Genomic DNA, 23,945 nt, shown 5'->3' with positions numbered 1-23,945 from the left:
GCCCAAAAAAGAAATAGAATACAAAATTTAAGAATTATGGGAAAATGGGGTCCTGGTTTAAAAATAACAGAATGAGCCTTTAAGTGCATGTGTTTGCACGTGTACCTGCACCATGTATCATTCCTTTCTCTCCTCTATCTTAAAGGACATTGTCTGGCAGGACATTGACTAGTACGATCATTTTACAGTTGAGAAACTTGGCATTGTTCCTGCATCCTCTCACCGATCCAATCCAACAGGGGCAAGTATTTTAGCCTTCAAAAACCATAATACAATAATAAACAATTATAATAAACTTTATTTGTATAGCACCTTTCATACAAGAATTGCAGCCCAAAGTCCTTCACAGCAGTGATGAGCATAAAAATAGACATAGGCATAAAATATGCATAAAATTGGTATAATTCAGATAATTTACATTAAAAACCTATTTCTATTTCTTTTTATAGATTTTTCTCATTAAGATCTATAAAAACAAGATTTTAATAGATTTCTGCCTCATTGATTATGATAGATTCCTGACATTAAAATCTATAAAAGACTATTAGCAGGTTTCTGACTAAATAAAAGCAATGCATAAAGTCCAGACATAGAATGTGTATAAAAATAGACAGAATAAGAGCAATGCAAAAAGTATAGACGGAATATAATAGTGCAATAGTGCAGTGCAATAAAAATAAATCTGCAGTATAACAATCACAGTACAATAATCACAATGCAAGTAGCTACCTTTCCAAAATAGGACGTTTTCAGTGTAACCAGACCCATGTCTTCCTATGGTCTACTGAGGAAATGGTTGTAAATTGTAGGATTTACGATCCAGGCCTACGATTCATCCCAGGAGAGGTGTATCCCAGAAACGAAAAGCCGCGTCGTCTCCCTCTGTTGTCAGCGACCAGGGTGCAGTGCGGCTAAATTTAGAACACTGTTTCTCAGCCTTTTTGTCTCACGGCCCCTACAGAGGGACACGCCTGTTCTGCGATCGTCCCTACATAGTGAGGTACAGACAGAACGGTGACCTTTGACACGAAATAATGTTTTATATTTGCCATTTCCAGGCTATTTAACTTGATCATGATGATTGGAGGAAGGCTTTAGACTTCAAATATTATTATTTTTAACAAGAAAAAAAGGATAATACCAAAGATTATGAACATGATGTTGTATTTGTATACCCCCCCCCCCCACAAAATCCTTTTGAGATTGAGAACCAATGCTCTAGAGCAGTGGTTCCCAAAGTCGGGGTCGCGACCCAAAGGTGGGCCGCGAGCAGCCACGGATGGGCCGCGAGATGATTTAAAAAAATAAAAAAAAAATAAAAAAAAATAAAAAAAAACATTTTTTTTATTTTTTATTTTTTATTTTTTTATTTTAATTTTTTTTGTCAGGCCACTGAACTTAGAAGCAGGCCAGGACAGTGTTTCTAGTTGTATTCTAAAATTCTATTCTATAGTATTCTAAAATGTGACTATATGGTTTTATATTAACTTAAAGGGGAACTATTTTACTATTTCTTTCACTATTTGGGCACTTTTACACAATTCCTGTGAGTCTATGGAACACCTCTGTAATATATATATTTTTTTTATTCATTGTTTTGTATTTCTAATCAAGTCCTCAAAAACAGCATTTTTCTACCTCAAGATCTCGAGCTGTTTTGAGGCTGGGCTCCTAAACCACTGTGCAGCGTCGGCCCCGCCTGAACATTAACATGCAGCAGTGTCTTTCTGACATCACATTTTCAAATGACTCAGTTCAGTGAGGGTGAATATTGTGAGAGGAGAATTGGAAGAATGCGCCAATATGAGAATTTTGAGACATAGATCATATTAATATAAGTTCACATAGCTAGGAAACAATGCTAAACACTCAAAAAGGCCATTTATAAGATAGTTCCCCTTTAATAAATAAACAAAAACGAAAAATCTACTTATTTCAACGAACATTTCAAACTAAATAACAGATTATGCACATAAAATGCTGAAAACAACCGAAGCAACAATAGTATTTTAATGAGGCTATTATTATTATCATTATTATTTTGCAACAAGTTAGCCCTCTCATAAATAGCACATATAAATGAAAAACTAACTTGAACTAACTTAATAGGCTTGAAGTGATATTTGGCTTAAAAAATCGGTCGCATGACAAAAAAAAAAAAAAAAAAAAGCCAGACGATGTGCATTGGGGGCCGCGGCTCTCTGACGCCTTATTTTCTGGGCCCCGGCCTGAAAAGTTTGGGAACCCCTGCTCTAGAGCAGGGGTTCTCAAACTTTTTCATACCGTGACCACGCGCTTAATGTATCGCGTAATTTCAACGTGGAATTAAGGAATATCAAAATAAAAGCACACGTTGTTGAACTTGATCATGCATATTTATTAGAAAATGTAATTACAGCACTATGTTATCAATACACATTTATAAAACGAGGCATATTTAGCCAAAATATCTTGCCAGAACATTAAAAAAAAAGTTTACATTCAAATGCACTGTCACCTACCTGCGACCCCAATTTTGGTCGCAACCCGTAGTTTGAGAACCACTGCTCTAGAGGTACTGTAGCCACAAGCCACCGGCTAACCACGGTATATTTACATCTGGGCATTTTTTTTTTTACTAATGGCCATAAACACTGTGGGTCAGACCTGTACCTACTGTACGTTCACACTGTGGGTCAGACCTGTACCTACTGTACGTTCACACTGTGGGTCAGACCTGGACCTACTGTACGTTCACACTGTGGGTCAGACCTGTACCTACTGTACGTTCACACTGTGGGTCAGACCTGGACCTACTGTACGTTCACACTGTGGGTCAGACCTGGACCTACTGTACGTTCACACTGTGGGTCAGACCTGGACCTACTGTACGTTCACACTGTGGGTCAGACCTGTACCTACTGTACGTTCACACTGTGGGTCAGACCTGTACCTACTGTACGTTCACACTGTGGGTCAGACCTGTACCTACTGTACGTTCACACTGTGGGTCAGACCTGGACCTACTGTACGTTCACACTGTGGGTCAGACCTGTACCTACTGTACGTTCACACTGTGGGTCAGACCTGGACCTACTGTACGTTCACACTGTGGGTCAGACCTGTACCTACTGTACGTTCACACTGTGGGTCAGACCTGTACCTACTGTACGTTCACACTGTGGGTCAGACCTGGACCTACTGTACGTTCACACTGTGGGTCAGACCTGTACCTACTGTACGTTCACACTGTGGGTCAGACCTGTACCTACTGTACGTTCACACTGTGGGTCAGACCTGTACCTACTGTACGTTCACACTGTGGGTCAGACCTGGACCTACTGTACGTTCACACTGTACCTACTGTACGTTCACACTGTGGGTCAGACCTGGACCTACTGTACGTTCACACTGTGGGTCAGACCTGGACCTACTGTACGTTCACACTGTGGGTCAGACCTGTACCTACTGTACGTTCACACTGTGGGTCAGACCTGGACCTACTGTACGTTCACACTGTGGGTCAGACCTGGACCTACTGTACGTTCACACTGTGGGTCAGACCTGGACCTACTGTACGTTCACACTGTGGGTCAGACCTGGACCTACTGTACGTTCACACTGTGGGTCAGACCTGTACCTACTGTACGTTCACACTGTGGGTCAGACCTGTACCTACTGTACGTTCACACTGTGGGTCAGACCTGTACCTACTGTACGTTCACACTGTGGGTCAGACCTGGACCTACTGTATGTTCACACTGTACCTACTGTACGTTCACACTGTGGGTCAGACCTGGACCTACTGTACGTTCACACTGTGGGTCAGACCTGTACCTACTGTACGTTCACACTGTGGGTCAGACCTGGACCTACTGTACGTTCACACTGTGGGTCAGACCTGGACCTACTGTACGTTCACACTGTGGGTCAGACCTGGACCTACTGTACGTTCACACTGTGGGTCAGACCTGTACCTACTGTACGTTCACACTGTGGGTCAGACCTGGACCTACTGTACGTTCACACTGTGGGTCAGACCTGTACCTACTGTACGTTCACACTGTGGGTCAGACCTGGACCTACTGTACGTTCACACTGTGGGTCAGACCTGTACCTACTGTACGTTCACACTGTGGGTCAGACCTGTACCTACTGTACGTTCACACTGTGGGTCAGACCTGTACCTACTGTACGTTCACACTGTGGGTCAGACCTGTACCTACTGTACGTTCACACTGTGGGTCAGACCTGTACCTACTGTACGTTCACACTGTGGGTCAGACCTGGACCTACTGTACGTTCACACTGTGGGTCAGACCTGTACCTACTGTACGTTCACACTGTGGGTCAGACCTGTACCTACTGTACGTTCACACTGTGGGTCAGACCTGGACCTACTGTACGTTCACACTGTGGGTCAGACCTGGACCTACTGTACGTTCACACTGCAGGCCTTAGTGCTCAATTCTGATTTAAAACTCTGATCAGTTTTTTTGTTTGTTTGGCTGTTCACATAATTTTGTAAATGTGGCCAATATCAGATTCTGAATGCGCAATTATAAAATGGGTTGCTCTCAAATCAAACAATGTGATTGGAATGAATTGAACTATGAATTGAAAATGGGGGACCCTGATGTAAACAAGACGAAAGTCTTTCTCTGGTCTGCATCCCCTTAACAATTGTGTGTATTGAGCCGTACTGTATTGTACCCATTCTGCAATCTGTTAAATAAAGTTTTCATTCATTCATTCATTGGTTCATAGCCATGGTATATTGAGCATAATCCACAGCTATGACACTGTTGAAGCTATGCTTGTTAAATGAGATGATCTGGACTTCGTAGGACACATACAGATTGACGTCACGTCACGCACCTCACGACAGTGCTCAGGAGGTAGAGCAGTCGTCTGGTAATCCGGAGGTTCCCGGTTAGATTCCCGCTCCTCCCGGGTGTGTCGAAGTGTCCTTGAGCAAGACACTTAACCCCTAATTGCTCCCGATTTGTGCAGGTTGGCACCTTGCATGGTTGCCTCTGCCATCGGTGTGTGAATGTGTGAGTGAATGGGTAAAATGTGATGAACAAATTGTAAAGCACTTTGGATAAAATTTAAATTTTTTTATATATGGACCAAGAGAGGTTCAAAATGTCTGTTATCTGAATCAGACGGATAAAGCTATTAATACTAAATGTATTAATCTAGCTACCAACTGAGGAGACCGTAAATTACAGATAAAGGAATATAGCAGGACGATCGGTTACGATAGTTAAACCTCAAGTTGAACGGGGATTCCCAGTTAAACTGGGCGTCAACCCAGTCCTGTCTCAGCCACTCAATCACGTTGGAACAAATGTCCAAACAGCCATTATTTGGACGAACTGACTACATAATTGTAATCTAAATGGGTACATTCTCGCCTGAAAAAATATTAAAACTGTATAATAATGGTCCTAGGTCGCACATTATAACAGCGTTCGGCCTTGGTAAATCGCTGGCATATCTGCCCGACTATGAAAAAAAGAACGCCAGCTAGTTGTTAGTGTTAATGTTGCATAGCAACCGCCTTGCAGTGCAGGCAGCCAGGAAGGTCTATTTTTATTATTTACTATTATTATTTACTAATAATAATTTACTAATAATAGTATAAACATTTCAATTGAAGTATTCATATTGCCATAGCCTACATGGTATCCGTTTTTAAACTAACCTACACTGTAGCACTCAACACTTTGATGAACATTGTTACTCAGCTGATAGAGTTGTGCCCTTCCTGATTACTTGTCGTACAGAACTTGTAAGTCGCTTTGGATAAAAGCGTTAGCTAAATTACTAAATGTAAATGTTTTATAAAAGCAATAGCTCGCTTCAGGCCGTGGCATTTGGTTATTATATCACAGCTTCGCTTCGCGCCGAACTATGCCCCTTAGCTGTGATATAATAACCATATACCATGGCGCGACATGAACAATTTTTTAAATTAACAATGACGATGATGGCTGTAAACATGGAGGACACTGAAGTCATAGTTTATGGTTTAATTTTTGAATGCAGTGGAGGCCAGCTAATTAAAATAAATCAGACCTGTGTATCTGTTTTAGGACCACATATGAAAGTGGCCCAAATCAGAATTGAAAAGATCAGATTCCATATGATTTGTGCTGTTCACACTGTCATGAACCCCCCCTCCCCCAGATCTGAGTCACATATGGGCCACTTTTGCCTGCTCTAATCGTTTCAAGTGTTGGCAGAGGTAACGCGACGTGGGTATAATGGAGTGGCGAGGATTGCAAAGCAGGTTAGATGCATTGGACCCGTTGCGGAATAAAACAGCAGGGACATGTTTTGGGTCACAGAATAGGCACACTAGTCTTGCTCTAGTGACGCTCTAGACGCTACTGCTGTGTGCTGTTGTTAAACAGAGTTTCACAACACTGGGCGCGGGGTGATGACGTCGCCGGATTTTCAAAATAAGAGTATCGTAATATGAATCGATCTTTTTACGTTGCATCGATCCTATTTGATTATTGATAATAGATCGATATATCGATCTGGATCGATGTATCGTCCCACCCCTAGGTGCGTCTGGGAAATGCGTCCGGCACTCGCATATTGTTGCGGGACTGTATACACACGTTCGTGTGTAGCGATCGCTGCCATAACGCAATAATCGATATGAGTTGGCCGTTTATTATGATTATACAAACCGGAAATGGATTTAGGAGATCGTCGTCAAATAAGTGGGATCTTTTTCCTCCAGTCTCATCGTCGAACGGTAAGAGGACGCTGACGTCATTTTCAGTGCGTTTGTTTATTATTATCCATGCAAACTGCTCTAATCAATATATCACCCATACTACATAAAGCATTTACTGACGATCACGGAATTATAAACGACCCCCCCCCCCCGTTCATCCGCGCATGATCAGTCATAACGTTTAGGATCATGTACAGTTGAAATTTGTAATATAGCGTGTATCACCAACAAACGGCATTTGATAATCTATATATGCGTTTATGCCTATATCTCACGTTCTAGGAATTACTGCAGAAAACGATAAAAACATATTCATATTCTAGACAGTATTTTCGCATGAATCTATGAATGAAAAAGTAAAACGTTCCTACATCCTGAACGATAGATAATCAATGTTGAATGGGCCATAGTAATGTCAATTTAGCAATACAATTTTAAAAGTTATAGCCCTGCAAAGAAGGTGAACATCTCCATAGGCTTACAGTGCTGGCAGAGAGTGGTATAAGATGCTCAAATTGCATGGCAGGGAATGTGTTAATGGCGAATATGAAGTAATAATAATAATAAATTGTATTTGTATTGCACTTTTCGTTCACTAGGATCCCAAAGTGCTACAGGGTTAAAAACATAGTTAAAATAATTATTAATAAAAAATAAAATACAGAGTAAAAATAAAATAATAATAGAACATAGTTAGAAACATAGTATAAACAAAATGTTTTAAGGCAACAGCACACACACAAAAAACTAGCAATCAAAGGCCTTTCAACAGGCCTGCTTTAAAAGAGGCCAGGCTCTGGTGCCCTCAGCTGGATGGGGAGGCTGTTCCACAGGCGTACCGGGGACCTGAAGGAGCAGGCTACCTGCAGATCTGAGGGTACGGGTGGAGGATTGTGGAGTGATGAGTTCCTGAAGGTAGAGGGGTGCGTGTCCGTTTATGCAGTTATGGGTGAGCATCAGGATTTTGTAGTTGAGACGGGGAGCCAATGTGGTGGTTGGGGGTTACGTGCTCGTGTTTACGGACTCTCATCAGGATCCTGGAAGCGCTGTTCTGGATGTATTGCAGCTTTTGGATGCTCTTGCCAGGAATCCCGATGAAGAGTCCGTTACAGTAGTCCAGTCTTGAGGAGACAAAGGCATGGACAAGCTTCTCTGCGTCTGACGGGGTTAAAGTGGGACGGAGTTTGGATATATTTTTTAGGTGATAGAATGAGGTCTTGCAGAGGTGTTTTATGTGAATGTTGAAGGTAAGGTGGGGGTCAAAATCGAAGTGGAGCACTTTGACTAAACCCTCTTGGCTCACACAATGTCCACAATGTTCTTACCGTGTATGTTTTTATCATAACTACTGTGTAAATAAATAAATAAACTAAACTAAAACTCAACACACCTAAATCAAATCAAATCAAATTTATTTATAAGGCCCGACAACACACGTTTAATGTCCCCATGGGCCGTACATGTCTTCTTTAAACAAGTCAAGAAGAAAACATAACAATAAGTCAAGAACAGAACAAGAACACCATAAGGTCCAACAAATTTAAAATAAATGCAAATAAATGAAAGAATGCAAGCACTCCCAGACATACCCCACGCGAAGGTAAGGAAAAACTCACTAAAACCTAACAATAGGGGAAAATGCTCCACAGGCAGTGGAGGAGAGAAACCTTAGAAGGGCCATTCAAGGGGGGATCTCCCTTCTTAGATGTCGGTGATAGTAGTGTTGCAGACTAACAGTTGGTAAGCATGCACTCAAGTGTTTCAAGTTTCAAGTGAAACACAGATGAGTGCATGCAATAGCAACTGAACATTTTGAAAGATTAAAGATAGAGCTGATAGCGATAGCAACAGAACATTTTGAAAGATTGAAGATAGAGCTGATAGCGAATCTATTTGAGGCACAGGGGCGGCGCAAAGAGGGTCGCGTCCTCCCCGTCTTAATCATGGGACATTCAACACTCCGGTCATTGCTCAGAGACAGCCGGAGACAGGGAGATAGGGGGCGGCGCAGAGAGGGTCGCGACCTCCCCGACATCATCGCGGGACGTCCAGCAGTCCGGTCACCACTGGGGAGCACTCTGATCTGCATGGTGGATCTTTGACTGATATAACAAATAGTTCAGGTCCTTGGCTGACTGTCGAACCTACCCACCAAGTCTGAAGTCTGAGGCTAATCGGAGGATATGAAATGTTATTTTTTGTTACTGACAAACCTGTGCAAACGAGAGAGAGAGAGAGAGAGAGAGAGAGATTTTTTTTGTATGTTACTAAAGACAAAGACAGACAAATAAATAGGAGTTAGAGGGAAAGGTGATCCCTCCATCTCTCCATTCCTTCCTTCCTTCCATCTCTCCCATCACTCCCTCCATCCCTCCATCGACCTGGCTGCTCTCTGCCAGTATTGATCTGAACAGGGGAAGACCGTGGCTCCTCCCCAGGGAAAAGCCTTCTTTTCCAGCCTGGCTGTCGGCCACACTCCCCCTGGAGCTCCACATCCACCCCCTGGCCGTCTGACCTGTGTGTGTGGATCTGTGTGTGTCTGTACGTACAGTGTGTGCCTGTGTAACGGCACGAACGCGGGATGCGGGCGTGAGGCGGGCGAGCCATCAGCTCTTCACTTTCGCTCCCATGTTGTTAACGGGTGTCGCTGTTCACACCGGCCGCGGGCGGGAAGCACATTTTTCCGTTTCGGTTGGAATTTGAGGCGTGAGCCACGTGCATTTTCACAGAAATACACTCAATATCTGCATTATTACCACACATATAGATGTTGTTCAACCAGCTAAGCTAATGTGTCTGTATCTTTCCCAATACAAATAACCCATACTATACTTTTTCAGGAGTACAGTCACACTGATTTCATCATTCTAAAATTCATTCCAACATTCAACATGCAAAATGGACAATTACAGAATAGAACACTGGAACTGGAAATCATTTTTTTTTTCAATCCACTTTTTCTCCTTATTTTTCTATTTTTCTCCCACCCCAATTTCGCCTCGCCAATTCTCCCCTCCCCTGTCTCGAACGTTGCTAGACTATGCCTCCCACTGGTCGGCTGTAGGAAGGATAGAAGCCTTGCATCACGTGTCCCCTCCGGTACACGAGGAGGCAGCTGTCGCATCTTTTCACCTGTACAGCACGATCTCTCAGCGGCGAGGGTCTCCGTGGGAGGCTCATGCTGCCCCCGATACTTCCTGTTTCTGCTGTACAGGCGCACCAACCGACCTGTAGGAGTCGCTGTCCACAACGTCCGATCCCCACCCACCGGCTTTCCCACCCTCTAACACTGCCAATTGTGTTAGTATGAACGACCAGCCAAGCTGGTAGCAACGCCGAGAGCTGGGCTCGAACCCAGCATCTCCTGCGTTAGTGGCGAGCGCCTTTCCCACTGCGCCACTTAGAACTGGAAATCTTTTAAAAATATTAAAACGGGGACTGACTTCGCATATCGACTAGGCATTTACAGCTGTTCCAATGTAAAAATCTGTGCGCTTTCGCCCGCTCTGAAGTCTGACTCGGTGTGGGCGGCCACGTGAGCTGTTCTCGCACGAAACCTGCGCGTGCCTGCATGTATGTTTTTTCTTTTGCACAACGCCAGCAGTGCAGGGATTATGAGGGTTACAAGGTTACATGGTCATACTGCACTCCGCTTGTGTCTGTGTCTGTGCAATGAATGGTAAATGGACTGCATTTATTGAGCAGCTTTTATCCGAAACACTTTACAACGTATACCTCACATTCACTCACACATTAACACACCGGACGGCAGAGGTAACCATGCAACGTGCAGTTAGGGGTGAAGTGCCTTGCTCAAGGACACTTTGACACGCTGCCCATTATCTCTTTACTGCTGATGACGTAACGGGGGAGTGTCCCGTTTCCTAGGTAACGATTTCAAGCCCCTCCCCTCATGGCTCACACACCACTGTGGATAAACAGGGCTACCGTGGACAGAGTGAGCAGCTTCAAGTACCTGGGGGTCCACATCTCAGAAGACCTGACATGGACAACACACATAGACTCAGTCGTAAAGAAGGCGAAGCAGCGCCTCTACCACCTGAGACAGTTAAGGAAGTTCAGAGTATCGGGGAAGATACTCCAGTCCTTCTACTCCGGAGCTGTAGAGAGCATCTTGACTGGAAACATCACTGCCTGGTATGGAAACCGCACGGCACAGGACAAGAAGGCCCTACAGAGAGTGGTGCACTCAGCTGAGCGTACTACGGGTATTGCACTACCACCCCTGCAGGTCTTATATAACAAGAGGTGCAAATCCAGAGCCTGCAGAATAATGAAAGACCCTCACCACCCCAACAACAGCCTGTTCAAGCTGCTGCGGTCAGGCAAACGCCTGCGAACACCAGCAACTAGGACAGAGAGACTTCGGCTCAGCTTCTTCCCCCAGGCCATCAGAGTCTTGAACACTGAACTCTCCACACACAAGCACACATGAGCACACACACAACACACACACTGTATACGCTCACACACTAACAGTCACTTTAGCATGAACACACACACACATGCTGCACACGCTCACTTATCAATTATCTAGCGGTCTCAGTCAATGAGTCAACTAAATGTCCCCATTGGAAGGGTGTAGGCGAACGACTTATAAATTGAACCAAAAGAAACAATTCGGACTTTGCAAGAATGTTCATTTATTGGGACTCCATGTCCAAACATTCTGTTATTTGGATAACTGTCATGCCATCATCACCAGGTGGTCAATCAAGCAAGCGGTTAGCTGGTAGCTGGTAGCAGCTTAAGTCTGTAGATAGTAGTACTTGTTTAGCAGTTAGCCAGCAGTAGTAGCATTTAGCCAGTAGTAGTAGCACTTAGCCAGCAGAGTCGATACAGTCAGTAGCATTTAGCATCGGTCAGTAGTAGGGATGGGTACCGAATTCGGTACTTTTGAGGTACCGAACCGAAACACGTCGGTACTACCGAGTATCGAATCAAGTGAGATACCGAAAAAAAAATATATATATATATACTTTTTTCTTTTTTTAAACTTTTTTTTTAAACTTTTTTCTTTTCATGTCAACGTTCACACGCACAATATATGCTTACTTAGGATTTGACTTGATTCAACAACAAAGCAGTCGGAGCAATGGCAAGCCAAAAACTGTCGAAATTGTAGTTATTTGAAGTTTGGATATTTTTTTCACGACTGAGGTAAGTAAATAAAATTTCTTGAGACTAAAGTACAGAAAAAAGGTACCGTTGGGTACCGGTATCGATTCACAGGTACCGGTATCGGTTCAAATGTGAAAGGTACCCATCCCTAGTCAGTAGTCAGATTATTTACCTATACAAAGGAAAGGAAATAAACGGCATCAATTAGTAACTAGATATATGAATCAAAGGATAAATGCGGATATTAACGGTGCATACAATGCAACGTACCGTTGGCCAGTCAGAGTTCGCCCACAGGGCTTTTCACCTTACAGCCTATGGTCAAGAGTGTCTCTTAAATAGTGCGTCACACAGACGCTGATTCAGTCTCACCTGTCCACATCTCAGTCCCCTGGCGTCCCACAGTTGCAGTAAACGCCCACTAGGTGGCACCAGATGATAAATAATACTTGTACAAAATGGGATGCATTGACGGGCAAGGAACGCCAAAACACGTCCGATGAACTATGCCTGGCTGGGCAGGAAGGAGAAGCCCACAGGGCCAACCACGAGGGCGTTGCTGAAACCCTCTCACAATTGAGGAACAATAACCGAATCAAGGACGTCGAAAGTCGCCTGTTTCTGGCACAAAGAAGGACGTCGAAAGTCGCCTGTTTCTGGCACAAAGAAGGACATTGAAAGTCGCCTGTTTCTGGCGCAATTGAGGACTCAGAGGATTGCCTGTTTCTGGCACAACTGAGGACGTCGAGAATCGCCCGCTGCCGACATAACTTACGTAGTTTTCACGGACGCCGTTGAGCTACCACTGTAGATAGAACGAGAGTTGTATCTTTTGTTTCCCTTTAAATATAAGTCCATTTGTATGGGTAGAACAATTTGTATGGTTTGGGTAGTTTTCTGAGCCCTTACGGCCAGAATACTAGGTGGGAGGTGGAGAATTATCCAGCGCCCTTCCTACAGAGATATTATTATTATCATTATTATAGAGGCACTTATTATACAAGTATTATTTATCATCTGGTGCCACCTAGTGGGCGTTTACTGCAACTGTGGGACGCCAGGGGACTGAGATGTGGACAGGTGAGGCTGAATCAGCGTCTCTGTGACGCACTATTTAAGAGACACACGTAACCATAGGCCTGTAAGGTGAAAAGCCCTGTGGGCGAACTGACTGGCTAACGGTACGTTGCATTGTATGCACCGTTTATATTCGTAATTATCCTTTCATATATTTATCTAGTTACTAATTAATGCCGCTTATTTCCTTTCCTTTTGTATAGGTAAATAATCTGTATCGACTGACAAGTACTGACTACTGCTGAATCGACTCTGTATCGTCTACTATACTGCTACTAAATACTACTAACTGTTGCTACTGACTGTATCGACTTTATCCATTGACTACAAATGACTAACTGACTGCTAGCTACCGGCTAACTACTGAATAATTGGCCACCTGGTGTTAATGGCACATACAGTTTTCTATAAGCACTGGATGTTTGGACATGGAGTCCGAATAAAACAGTTATTGCAAAGTCGGAATTGTTTCCTCTGGTTTATAGTCTCAGTCTTCGCCTACACCCTTTCCAATCGGGACATTTAGTTGACACATTGACTGTGACTGCTAGATAATTGGACACTCACACTCAACGGTCACTTTACACAATGAAAAGGTCACTTTAAAAAATTAAAAAAGAACGGGAGTGGTTCTTGTATAGTAAATAGATGGGTGCCTCATCCGTAGCTAACAGTGTATTGCACTATCGCAGGACCTTAGCATGTCTTACCATGCTTTTTGTAAACTTTATGTACATTATACCTGTTAAGTTTAAGTTTAAGTTTCTTTAATAGTTGTCATACAGAAGTACAGAATACTTTTATACAAAATGCTTATTTCTGTTACGCTCCAGAGACTGTGCTAGACAAGAGATAAGTATGAAATAAAATAGTATAGCATGTAAAAATAGAAGTCACGTACGTAGACACAGTGTTCAGTATATACATATGTACAATGTTTGATGCAGAATAGAAGTAACTGAGTTACCATACAATATACTATGCAATACTAATATACAATACTATATAGTGCAAAGCAGAAATGGGATGAGGTACAATTTAGGTACAATTTACAGTAAGGTGTACTGAGGTATGCGTTGTAGTGCAAATCCTTTACCAATAAATATAAAGTGTGTTTAGGTGTTCTAAAGTGTGGAGAGTGGGTGCTGCAGTGTGTTGTTTGTTTAAAGTGAGTGTGTGCGTGTGGATGTGTGTGTTGTGAGTGCATTTGATGGTTGTTGCATAGTGTTATTGTTCGTTGAGCAACCTGATGGCCTGGGGATAGAAGCTTCTTCTGAGTCTTTCTGTGCTTGCCATGAGACTCCGGTATCGCTTGCCTGACCGAAGCAGTTCAAAGAGGCAGTTGTTTGGGTGGCTGGAGTCCTTGATAATTCTCTTAGCCTTACCCCTGCACCGCTTGTTGTAAATGTTCTGGAGAGTGGGAAGCCCCCCTCCAATTGTGCGTTCGGCTGAACGTGCCACTCTCTGTAGTCTGCTTCGGTCTTGTGCGGTGCTATTCCCAAACCAGGAGGTGATATTGCCAGTCAGGATGCTCTCTATTGTACATGAGTAGAAGTTCTTAAGGATCTTCTGACTGACTTGGAACTTCCTTAGGCGCCTGAGGAAGTAGAGGCGTTGTCGTGCCTTCTTCACAACACTGTCAATGTGTGTGGTCCATGTCAAGTCCTCGGATATGTGGGCTCAGAGGTACTTAAAACTGTTCACTCTCTCAACCGGTGCCCCGTCGATGCTGAGGGGGCTGTAGTCCCTGACCCCCGACTTCCTAAAGTCCACAATCATCTCCTTTGTTTTGCTGACGTTCAGGGAGAGGCTGTTCTCCTGGCACCATCCCGCCAGGACCTTGACCTCTTCCAGGTAGGCCCTCTCGTCGTTTGCAGAGATCAGGCCCACCACTACTGTGTCGTCAGCAAATTTGATGATTGTGTTGTTGTTCCGCTGAGCCACACAGTCATGTGTGTACAGGGAGTAGAGGAGGGGACTCAGAACACAGCCCTGGGGGGCCCCTATGTTGAGGGTGATGGATGAGGAGGTGCAGTTGCCTGCTCTCACCACCTGGGGTCTGCCCGTCAGGAAGTCTAAGACCCACTGGCAGAGGTCATAGTTCAAGCCCAGGTCCCTGAGCTTGGCTATGAGTTTGGAGGGGACTATGGTATTGAATGCTGAGCTCTAGTCGATGGATAGCATTCTCACATAGTTCCCCTGCCTCTTGTCCAGGTGTGATGCTGCTGTGTGCAGCACATGGGCTATATGTCTTATCCTTATTACTTGTATTATTGCACAAATGTCTTATTCTCATCCTATTCTTATTATTGTATTATTGCACAATCGCTGCACATTTCACTCTATGCTTGTATGCCGTGACAAATAAAACTCTTGACTTGACTTGGCTCCGTTCTGAAGGGCCCCTACCCGGAGAGAGGGAGAGAGAGAGAGAGAGAGGGAGGGAGAGAGGGCGAGAGGGAGAGGAGAGGAGGAGAGGAGTGGAGGAGTGGAGTGGAAGCAGCAGGGAAGGAGAGAGTGAGAGTGACAGGAGGGAGGAGAAAACGAGGCAGAAGGAGGGCAGGAAGGAGTGATAAAGGAGTAGAGGAGGAGGAAGAGAGAGCGAGAGGGGAGAGAGGGAGAGCAGGGCGGGAAGGAAAAGAGTGAAAGAGATACTGTATACACACACGCACATCTACACACACACACACACACACACACACACACACACACACACACACACACACACACACACACACACACACACACACACACACACACACAGAGAGAGGGGGGCAGTCTAGTCTGATGGACGTTATATACATTGATGTTGTCAGACATGGGCCATTTGTCATGTTTTACACCAGTGGTAATAAATCCATGTTTTACCTCCAGGAAGACGGTATATGTGGTGGTTATGGTATTATGATTATGGTATGTTTGGCAGGGTTCTTTACGAGTCACCATCATAACTAATTCACGATTGACCCTCTGCCATGTATGTGTTTGTGGAGAACATGCCCGGGACTTATCATCCTCCTGAATTTAAAGCAACAGTCCACCAACATCTTTTATGTATGCTCATAATCTCACACTACTCACACTCACAAAACTACAAACATTACAAACTCGATTCAGCTCAGTGAACTCTTTTAAATTAAACATTATTGTGTATACATATATATATATTGTATATATGCTTTTCATATTCAATATAGTGCTGTCAATAGATACAAAAATGTTTACTAATTAATCTCACAATTTTCTGTAATTAATCTAGATTAAAAATTGCATTTTTCTACTGAAGACCGAAGCTTGTAAAAGACATTTACTTGAGTAAAATCATGGAATTAATGTAAAATCAACACAAAGAAAGTATATTTAGATTCAAATACTATTTTAATAGCTTTCTTTGAATACAGTTTCTCTCTGTGAAATACAAATGTTCAACAAAACCATCAACATTGACTCCGCTAGACCTCTTTCTTATATCCGCAGCGCTAAGATTGAAGATTTTTCACTCCATAGATTAATCTAGATTAATTTATTTTAATGCTTTAATTAATTTAAATTAATCTCAAGTTAAAGCATTAACTTTGACAGCCCTTTTAATCATATCGCTGAGCTGTATCCATTACTATATAATATAATATACATCATAATGACATCACATACCATAGAACCCATAGGACAACACATTAATAACATCTTTGTATTAACATATTTATAATGTTGTTGTGTTATTAACACGTTATAAATGTTTATTTTTTGCATGTCAAACATGAGCATGGCCGGGTGAATGAGCACTCGGGTAGTGTTTTTAAACTCTTAACTCTTGTGCCCCTGTAACAAGTTAGCAGAGTTATAATGCTAAGCAGGAAAGTGTTGCATCAAGTTCAAGGCCATATCATTTTTTATTTTTAATATTAAAAAAAAATCTTTTCAGGAAGAGCACTAAGAGCATAACCTCAATATATCTGTAAAAGATTACAAATATTTCCGAATTTTAACCACTTATCTTCCCGTTTGTTTGATAGTAAATCCCTTTTTATGACAAAAAACGCAGAAATCTGCATTTATTTCATATTTATACAAGTTTTCAACCCCATATTGCAGCGTGGAAAACATGCACCAAGTCCTTGTGAAAAATAATCTGTCTTTATATTTACAAATGAATGATTAATTCGGTCAGAAATAGCTGAGACGCTAACGTTAGTAAGCATTGCTTATTGATTATTATATCCACAGGGTTACAGTACACATTCTCCCCGGTACATTCTGAAGACACACCGCTGTCTGCTGAAGCACCATGGCTCTTCCGCACATTAGTGAGATCAGAGCAGCGCGAGGGGGCGGCACCTCAGCATCAAAGTGTTCAGCTCAGCAGCTGTGACACCGAGGGCACTCTCTCACAGCCTGCAGCCGGCTGATCTCGCCCTCTTGAAAGCATAATGCCGGTTCTTTGGCTGGCTACATCAGCCGTAGTGCAATTGCGCCACCGTGTGTCGAAATTCGGTAACTGACTTGCTGGTATATTGCCTCACTCACGGCAGTATGGAAAGAGCGTTTATTTGATAATTACATCGAAAATGTAATGAATGAGTGCAGATTAAAAATCAGCGTTTAACATTGGAGTCAATGGGAAGAAAAAAACCACTAGGTTAATTGGCAAGCTAAGGTCTATAACTTTTTTTTAGAGGTATTCTAATGATGATCATTTTACATATTGGATATATGTCGAAAATGACCAAACTGACCCAATTTCATGACATAATAATCAACACAGCCATCATTGTACACAGAAACACACAAAAAAATAGGCAAAAAACACAAAATAGTCGCTAAGGGGGCAGAACCCGATCTATTTCACGTCACAAATAGATAAGTATTAATCAAGTATCAAGAGGTTTATTTGTCACATACATACCAGGGCATACAGTGAAATGTGGGTGGTCATGCCCGCACTGATTGTGCAAAATACAATAATAAAATAGGCATAGAAAAAAATTTAATAGATAAGACACAAAGATATGCATGGTAAAAAAAGACATACTAAGTTCCTGAGAACTGGTTCCTATATACTGTACACTACTATTCAATATACACTTTACAATGTTAACTCTTTATGTATCTAAACTATACAGTACTGTGTGTGTGTGTGTGTGCGCGTGTGTGCATGCGTGCATGCGTGTGTGCATGTTTTCCTGGGGGAAGAAGTGTGTGACCGTAGTGATGTTGTGTGTTTCTTTTTTAAATGTAGCCAAGAGTAAAGACCCTAACCCGACCAAAACAGCAGTCAAAGTGTATATTTTCAGCACTATGTTTGTTTACCAATGATTTTAAGCGTTATTAGCTAAATATGAGCTTTAAAAAAATCTCTGCGCATAGACGCAAGGTACATGACGCCGTCTATTGGCGTGAAAATCGTGTTTATATCTCACGGGTCGAACAAACCTCAACGTTATTGTCATAAAATACAACGTATGTTGTTTCTTTACCTTTCTGTGAACGTCTAGAAAAAAAAACGCATCGCAATCCGGTAAAAGATTTGCTATGGACATTAGAGAAAAGTAACTGTACTTACAGTATATTTCATTCATGGTCTTTGCTGCCCTGTAACGGGCGCCTGGTGGTACTAAATCCAGATTTACCTCTGCCATTGGAAAGCGGAGATTTGGGCCGATCCATAGATGTATGACTTGGCCATAATAAGGTAATTTATAGGCCTGATATTCTATATTCATATTTCAAATAGCATGTGTCCGGATGGCAAAATTCAGTAATGTATCTACAAAAAAAACTTTAAATCATCTGCCCTTTGTTCATTTGCTTAGATCTTTTGTACACTCAAGAAGGTGCTGAATGAGCTCAGTGGCTACATTTTTCACTTTTGGTCAATGTTAGCATATATGAATATGAAAAAACATAATATATAAAAACAACTAATAATAATAATATATATTCTCCTTTGGTTCATTACAATTTACTCAAGCATAGTAAAACAGACACAATATTTCCGACACTGGGAATACATTCCCTGAGGTCCATGGATACCAGGAACATGCAAATGGCCCTTGTAGAAGTGGAGCAATCTTCCATTTACTTGGGTATGTACTTTCTGAAAATATGACTAGGGCTTAAGAGGTTAACATATGCAGATGTTATAAATGTGTCTTTAACATGTTATAAATGTATATTTTTCAGATGAGACGTGTGTGGGCAACGTGTGGGACTCTAAGAACCGTGGGGTGAACGGGACCCAGAGAGGACAGATAGTCTGGAGGCTCGAGCCTGGACCCTACTTCATGGAGCGTAAGTGTGTGTGTTTGCATGGAAGATCGGGCTTTCTGCTCATCCGCTCCCAGTCTGTGGACTGCTCTCCCTGACTACCTGAGAGCACCACAGACTGTGGATGCTTTTAAAAAGGGCCTCAAAACTCATCTTTTTAATAGAGCCTTTTGTTGATTTTTATCTAGTTTTAGCTCCACACATTTTATGTTCTTTTACTAGTTTTAGCCCTTCTTATTTAATGTTTTAATTTTTTTTTACTCTTTTACTAGTTCTAGTGTTCTTTTTACTCCTTACTAGTTTTAATCTTGCTTATTTTACCTTCTCTTTTTTTACTCTCTAGCTTCTATGTTCTTTTACAATGTACTGTAGCGCTTTGAGATTTGCTCCGCAACTATAAAGCGCCCTACAAATCAAATATATTATTATTATTATTGTGTGTGCATCAGAATTCCCAATGTTTTTTATTTAAATTTTTTTTGCAGGGTTGGTTACGTAGGTCAACAGTCAGACCACAATAGAGGCCTTGCATGGAATGTTTTGTTTAGTCCTCTTTCTTCGAACATGGCTGCCTGCCTTGTATTTATTTTAGTATTTCTGTTTTTATATTGTTAAAGCACTTTGATACAACTTCGGTTGATTTTAAATGTGCTATAGAAATAAAGTTGACCTAGGGCGGCTGGGTGGCGCAGCGGACTAAGAGCTCGTCACCAATGCGAGAGACACCGGTATCGAATCCGGCTGTCAGCGGTGCCTCCGGCTTGGCCGGCCGTCATACTGGCTCAATTGGCAGAGTCAGCGGGAGGAAAGCCGGCGGGTGGTAATCTGGTCGTTGTAAACAGCGACTCCTACAGGTCAGTCAGGGCGCCTGCACAGCGAGGAAGGGAGATGGTGAGGGTAGTGTGAGCCTCCCACACGTTACACCTCGCCAATGAGAGTCCGCGCTGGCAGGTGAAAAGAAGTGGCTGGCTGACTCTGCATGTGTCGGAGGGGAGGTGTATTCTTCAACCCTCCCTACGGCCGACCAGTGGGGGGCACATGCAAGCAACGACCAGGAAGCGGAGGGGGGAATTGGCATGACGACTAAATTGGGATGGGAGAAAAACACAGAAAAACAGGAGGAGAAAAAAAGTTGACCTTGACCTTGACCTGTAACCATTGGTAACCACGTTTAGAAAGACAATTCCTAATCTGTGCAGTGGTAGAGTAGGTAAAACATTGGAAAAGCACAACATTACTGTTCCACTGTGACTTGTTTACAAGATAGTTATTAGAATTTAGAAAACTTTTGTTGATATAATTTATTTCTCGTATCATTGTTTTTCACATAGCGACCAATGTTTATTCCAGTATGAATGACAAATGGGCATTCTAAATATTCTGTTGTGCAAAGCCGCTATTCACTCTGATATAGAGTGTACTTATGATAGTCAGTCGTCTGCTGGTATGGGTGCATGTCTACGGTAATTAAAATGTAACACACTAGGCTACGTTTTGTTCCCTGCTGTTGTGTTTCAGCAGGGCGAGTAGTGTAGGGCAGTGGTTCTCAATGTGAGGTCTGGGGACCCCCAAGGCGCCACACGAGAGGTCCAGGGGTCCCCCAGCAAAATGGAGAATAGTTTGAATTCACTATTTCATTCATTAGAGGTTAAGCCAATGAGGAAATAATAAGTGTGACTACTTTCACTCTCTCCACTGTTATCTCCCCAACGGCCGTATAGACAGCGATGGAACTCTGGACTTACTCACATCAAACAAGAAATATCTTCTCAGATCTGAGGTTTGAAAATGTGAATTGAAAATGGGGGACCCTGATGTAAACAAGAAGAAAGTCTTTCTCTGGTCTGCATCCCCTTAACAAGTGTGTGTATTGAGTTGTACTGTACTGTACCCATTCTGCAATCTGTTAATTAAAGTTTTCAATCAATCAGAGGTCCCTCAGACAGAATCTTATCAAATGTGGGTCTGCATGCCTCATTTATTTCCACGACCAAGTTAAGGAAAACGTCGAAGTTCGATGATCACCAAAAAAATTTAAAATAAAAGTCTCTTATTGATTAGTGGGGGTGTGAGGTCTCCACTGATGTTAAGCTAGGGTTCAATTCATAAACAACTTTTAGGTGAAATTGCTGATTAGGCCACCAATTAGGGCGTGGGGGGGGTGTATCAATTTGTGGATGGGATTGTTAACACGACACCCTTTTGAGAAGTGGTGTAGAGGAGACACTGAGGGAGGGGGTTCTGTCACTCCTCAGGGAGACTGTTGGCTAATGATTTAGATATATATGAGGCAACTCTGTTTGACGGATTAATTATTCTTTAGGAGCGAGTGTGTAGTTACATTAATCTGTGTGTGTGTGTGTCTGTCTTTGCAAATGTGTGTGTGCGTGTGTGTCTGTCTTTGCAAATGTGTGTGTGTGTGTGTGTCTGTCTTTGCAAATGTGTGTGTGTGCATCTATGTGAATGTGTGTGTGTGTCTGTGTTTTTTTCTCCTCCAGCGGAGACTAAGATATGTTTTAAATATTATCATGGAGTCAGTGGAGCGTTAAGAGCAACGACACCCTGCATCACCGTGAAGAACTCCAGAGTACCGGTAAGAACCGTGTGTGTGTGTGCATGTGTAGATGTGTGTGTATACAGTATCTCTTCCACGCTCTTTTCCTTCCCTCCCTGCTCTCTCCCCTCTTTCTGCTCGCTCTCTCTTCCTCCTCCTCTCCTTCCTTCTCCTCTCCTTCCTTCCATCCCTCCCTCCCTCCCTCCCTCCTCCCTCTCCTCTCGCTGCTCTCTCTCTCCCGTCTCGCTCTCTCGTCCACCTCCTTCCTGCCCTCCTGCCTCTTTTTCTCCTCCCTCCTATCACTCTCACTCTCCTTCCCTGCTGCTTCCCCTCCTCCTCCTCTTCCCTCTCTCTCCTTCCTTCCCTCCCTCTGTCCCTCCTCCCTCTTCTCTCGCTACTTCTCTCCCCCTCTCTCTCCTTCCTTCCCTTCCTCCCTCCCTCTCCTCCTTCCCTCTCTCCTTCATCTCTCTGCTTCTCTCCCCCTCCCTCTCCTTCCTGCCTCCCTCCTCCCTCTCCTCTCTCTGCTTCTCTCCCCCTCTCTCTCCTTCCTTCCCTCTCTCCCTCATCTCTCTCTGCTTCTCTCCTTCCTCCCTCCTCCCTCTCCTCTCTCTGCTTCTCTCCCCCTCTCTCCTTCCTTCCCTCTCTCCCTCATCTCTCTACCCACTTTTGCTTTCTCTCCCTCCTCTCCTCCTGTATTACTCCTTCCTGCCCCCCTTCTGCCTCTTTTTCTCCTCCCTCCTGCCCCCTCTCTCTCTCTCTCTCTCTCTCTCTCTCTCTCTCTCTCTCTCTCTCTCTCTCTCTCTCTCTCTCTCTCTCTCTCTCTCTCTCTCTCTCTCTCTCTCTCTCTCTCTCTCTCTCTCTCTCCCCCCCCCCCAGCTGGCGTTGAGCCGATGTGTTCTGATATGAAACTGTCGGCTCTTAAAATCCTGCCATCTGGTTGGCTGCCAGGGTCAGCTCTGACTTCCTGACAATGATCCTACCAGATTATCAGCCAGAGGTGCGAGAGAATCCTCTAGTTAGACACTCAGACTCTACTGGGGTAGAAATACACATGGAGTCCACTGGAGCTGACCAGAGAATCTGTAGTGTTCCCAAGTTTTATTCAAATAAACACAACGTTTCGGCCTGTGGCCTTTGTCAAGTGTCACCAACATGTGAAAGGGGTGGGGTATATATACATAGGGGATGAACCAGGTCAAAGTTTGAATCAATTAGCCTATAGGCTACAAATTTGCAAAAGAATGTTTACAGCTTAAATGTTAGAACATACATAGTTTCAATAACAGTAGTAGCTAGATGTATCACACTTTCACATGTCAAATTGAGAAAAATATAATGAGAAAACTTAAAAACATAACCAGAGACAGAATGTGTGTGTTTACAGAAGGGTTTGATATCAAACTCTTCATTAAGTCCAAGAGGGGCCATAGTCTGAAGGGTATGTATGTGGTAGGTTTCTGTCATGTCTCTTTCAGCAGCTGACACTATCAGTTATATTAGTGGTATCATGATTAATAGTAATGGTGTGATTACTGTATATCAATATTAGAATTAGAGCCAGTACTTTGTCCTCTGCATTTAACCCTAACCATTTAGGAGCAGAGGGCATCCATAGTCCAGCGCCCGGGGACCAACTCCAGTTCTAATGCCAGGTCTTGGTCAGGGGCAATGGCAGGAGTATATACTCTACCTAGTATATAATAACTAGGTGTATATATAATTATATTTTGGGATATATTATTCTCATGGCACTATCTACTGTAGTTAGTCTAAAATCTGAAAGTAGTCTGTGACAGGTGTTATTCATTCTAGCGGGGTCTCTCTCTCTCTCGCTATCGCTCTCTTTCTCTATCTCTCTCTCTCTCTCTCTGGGAGTGGGTTTGAGAGACAACTGATCATTCTGGCACACATGGCACCTTTAAATGCTTTTAATAAAAGGACATAATTTAATGGTAAAACAAAAGAGCCAAAACAGTCCTCGCTGTGACCGTTATATGACGTACTTATTGACCCTGAGTCTGGTTCTTATTCCAAACAATCAAACATTTCTTACCTATATGACCCTTTTAATAGTGAACCGACAAAGTCATTGTCAAAATGTCTCCTCATTAGTAATCACTTTCATGTCACTTACATCACTAAGAGGGCGTTGCCTAGAAGCATTGTGTT

At 43.0% G+C, this 23,945-nt stretch overlaps 1 pseudogene across 1 annotated transcript in view; it reads left to right on the top strand.

The window, feature by feature from the left end:
* Positions 1 to 23,945, top strand: part of LOC311232502 (E3 ubiquitin-protein ligase HECW2-like) — a 114,657-nt pseudogene that overhangs the window by 9,551 nt on the left and 81,161 nt on the right. The window contains exons 2-3 of the transcript XR_014621018.1: positions 19,139 to 19,246; positions 21,721 to 21,817. The product of XR_014621018.1 is annotated as an E3 ubiquitin-protein ligase HECW2-like (transcript). The remainder of the gene's footprint in view (positions 1 to 19,138; positions 19,247 to 21,720; positions 21,818 to 23,945) is intronic.

The sequence above is a fragment of the Notolepis coatsorum genome (genome assembly GCF_963971535.1).
Source record: "Notolepis coatsorum genome assembly, chromosome: 1".
Taxonomy (NCBI): domain Eukaryota; kingdom Metazoa; phylum Chordata; class Actinopteri; order Aulopiformes; family Paralepididae; genus Notolepis; species Notolepis coatsorum.
The sequence above is the reverse complement of the archived record's forward strand: the minus strand, read 5'-3'. Positions and strand labels throughout refer to the sequence as shown.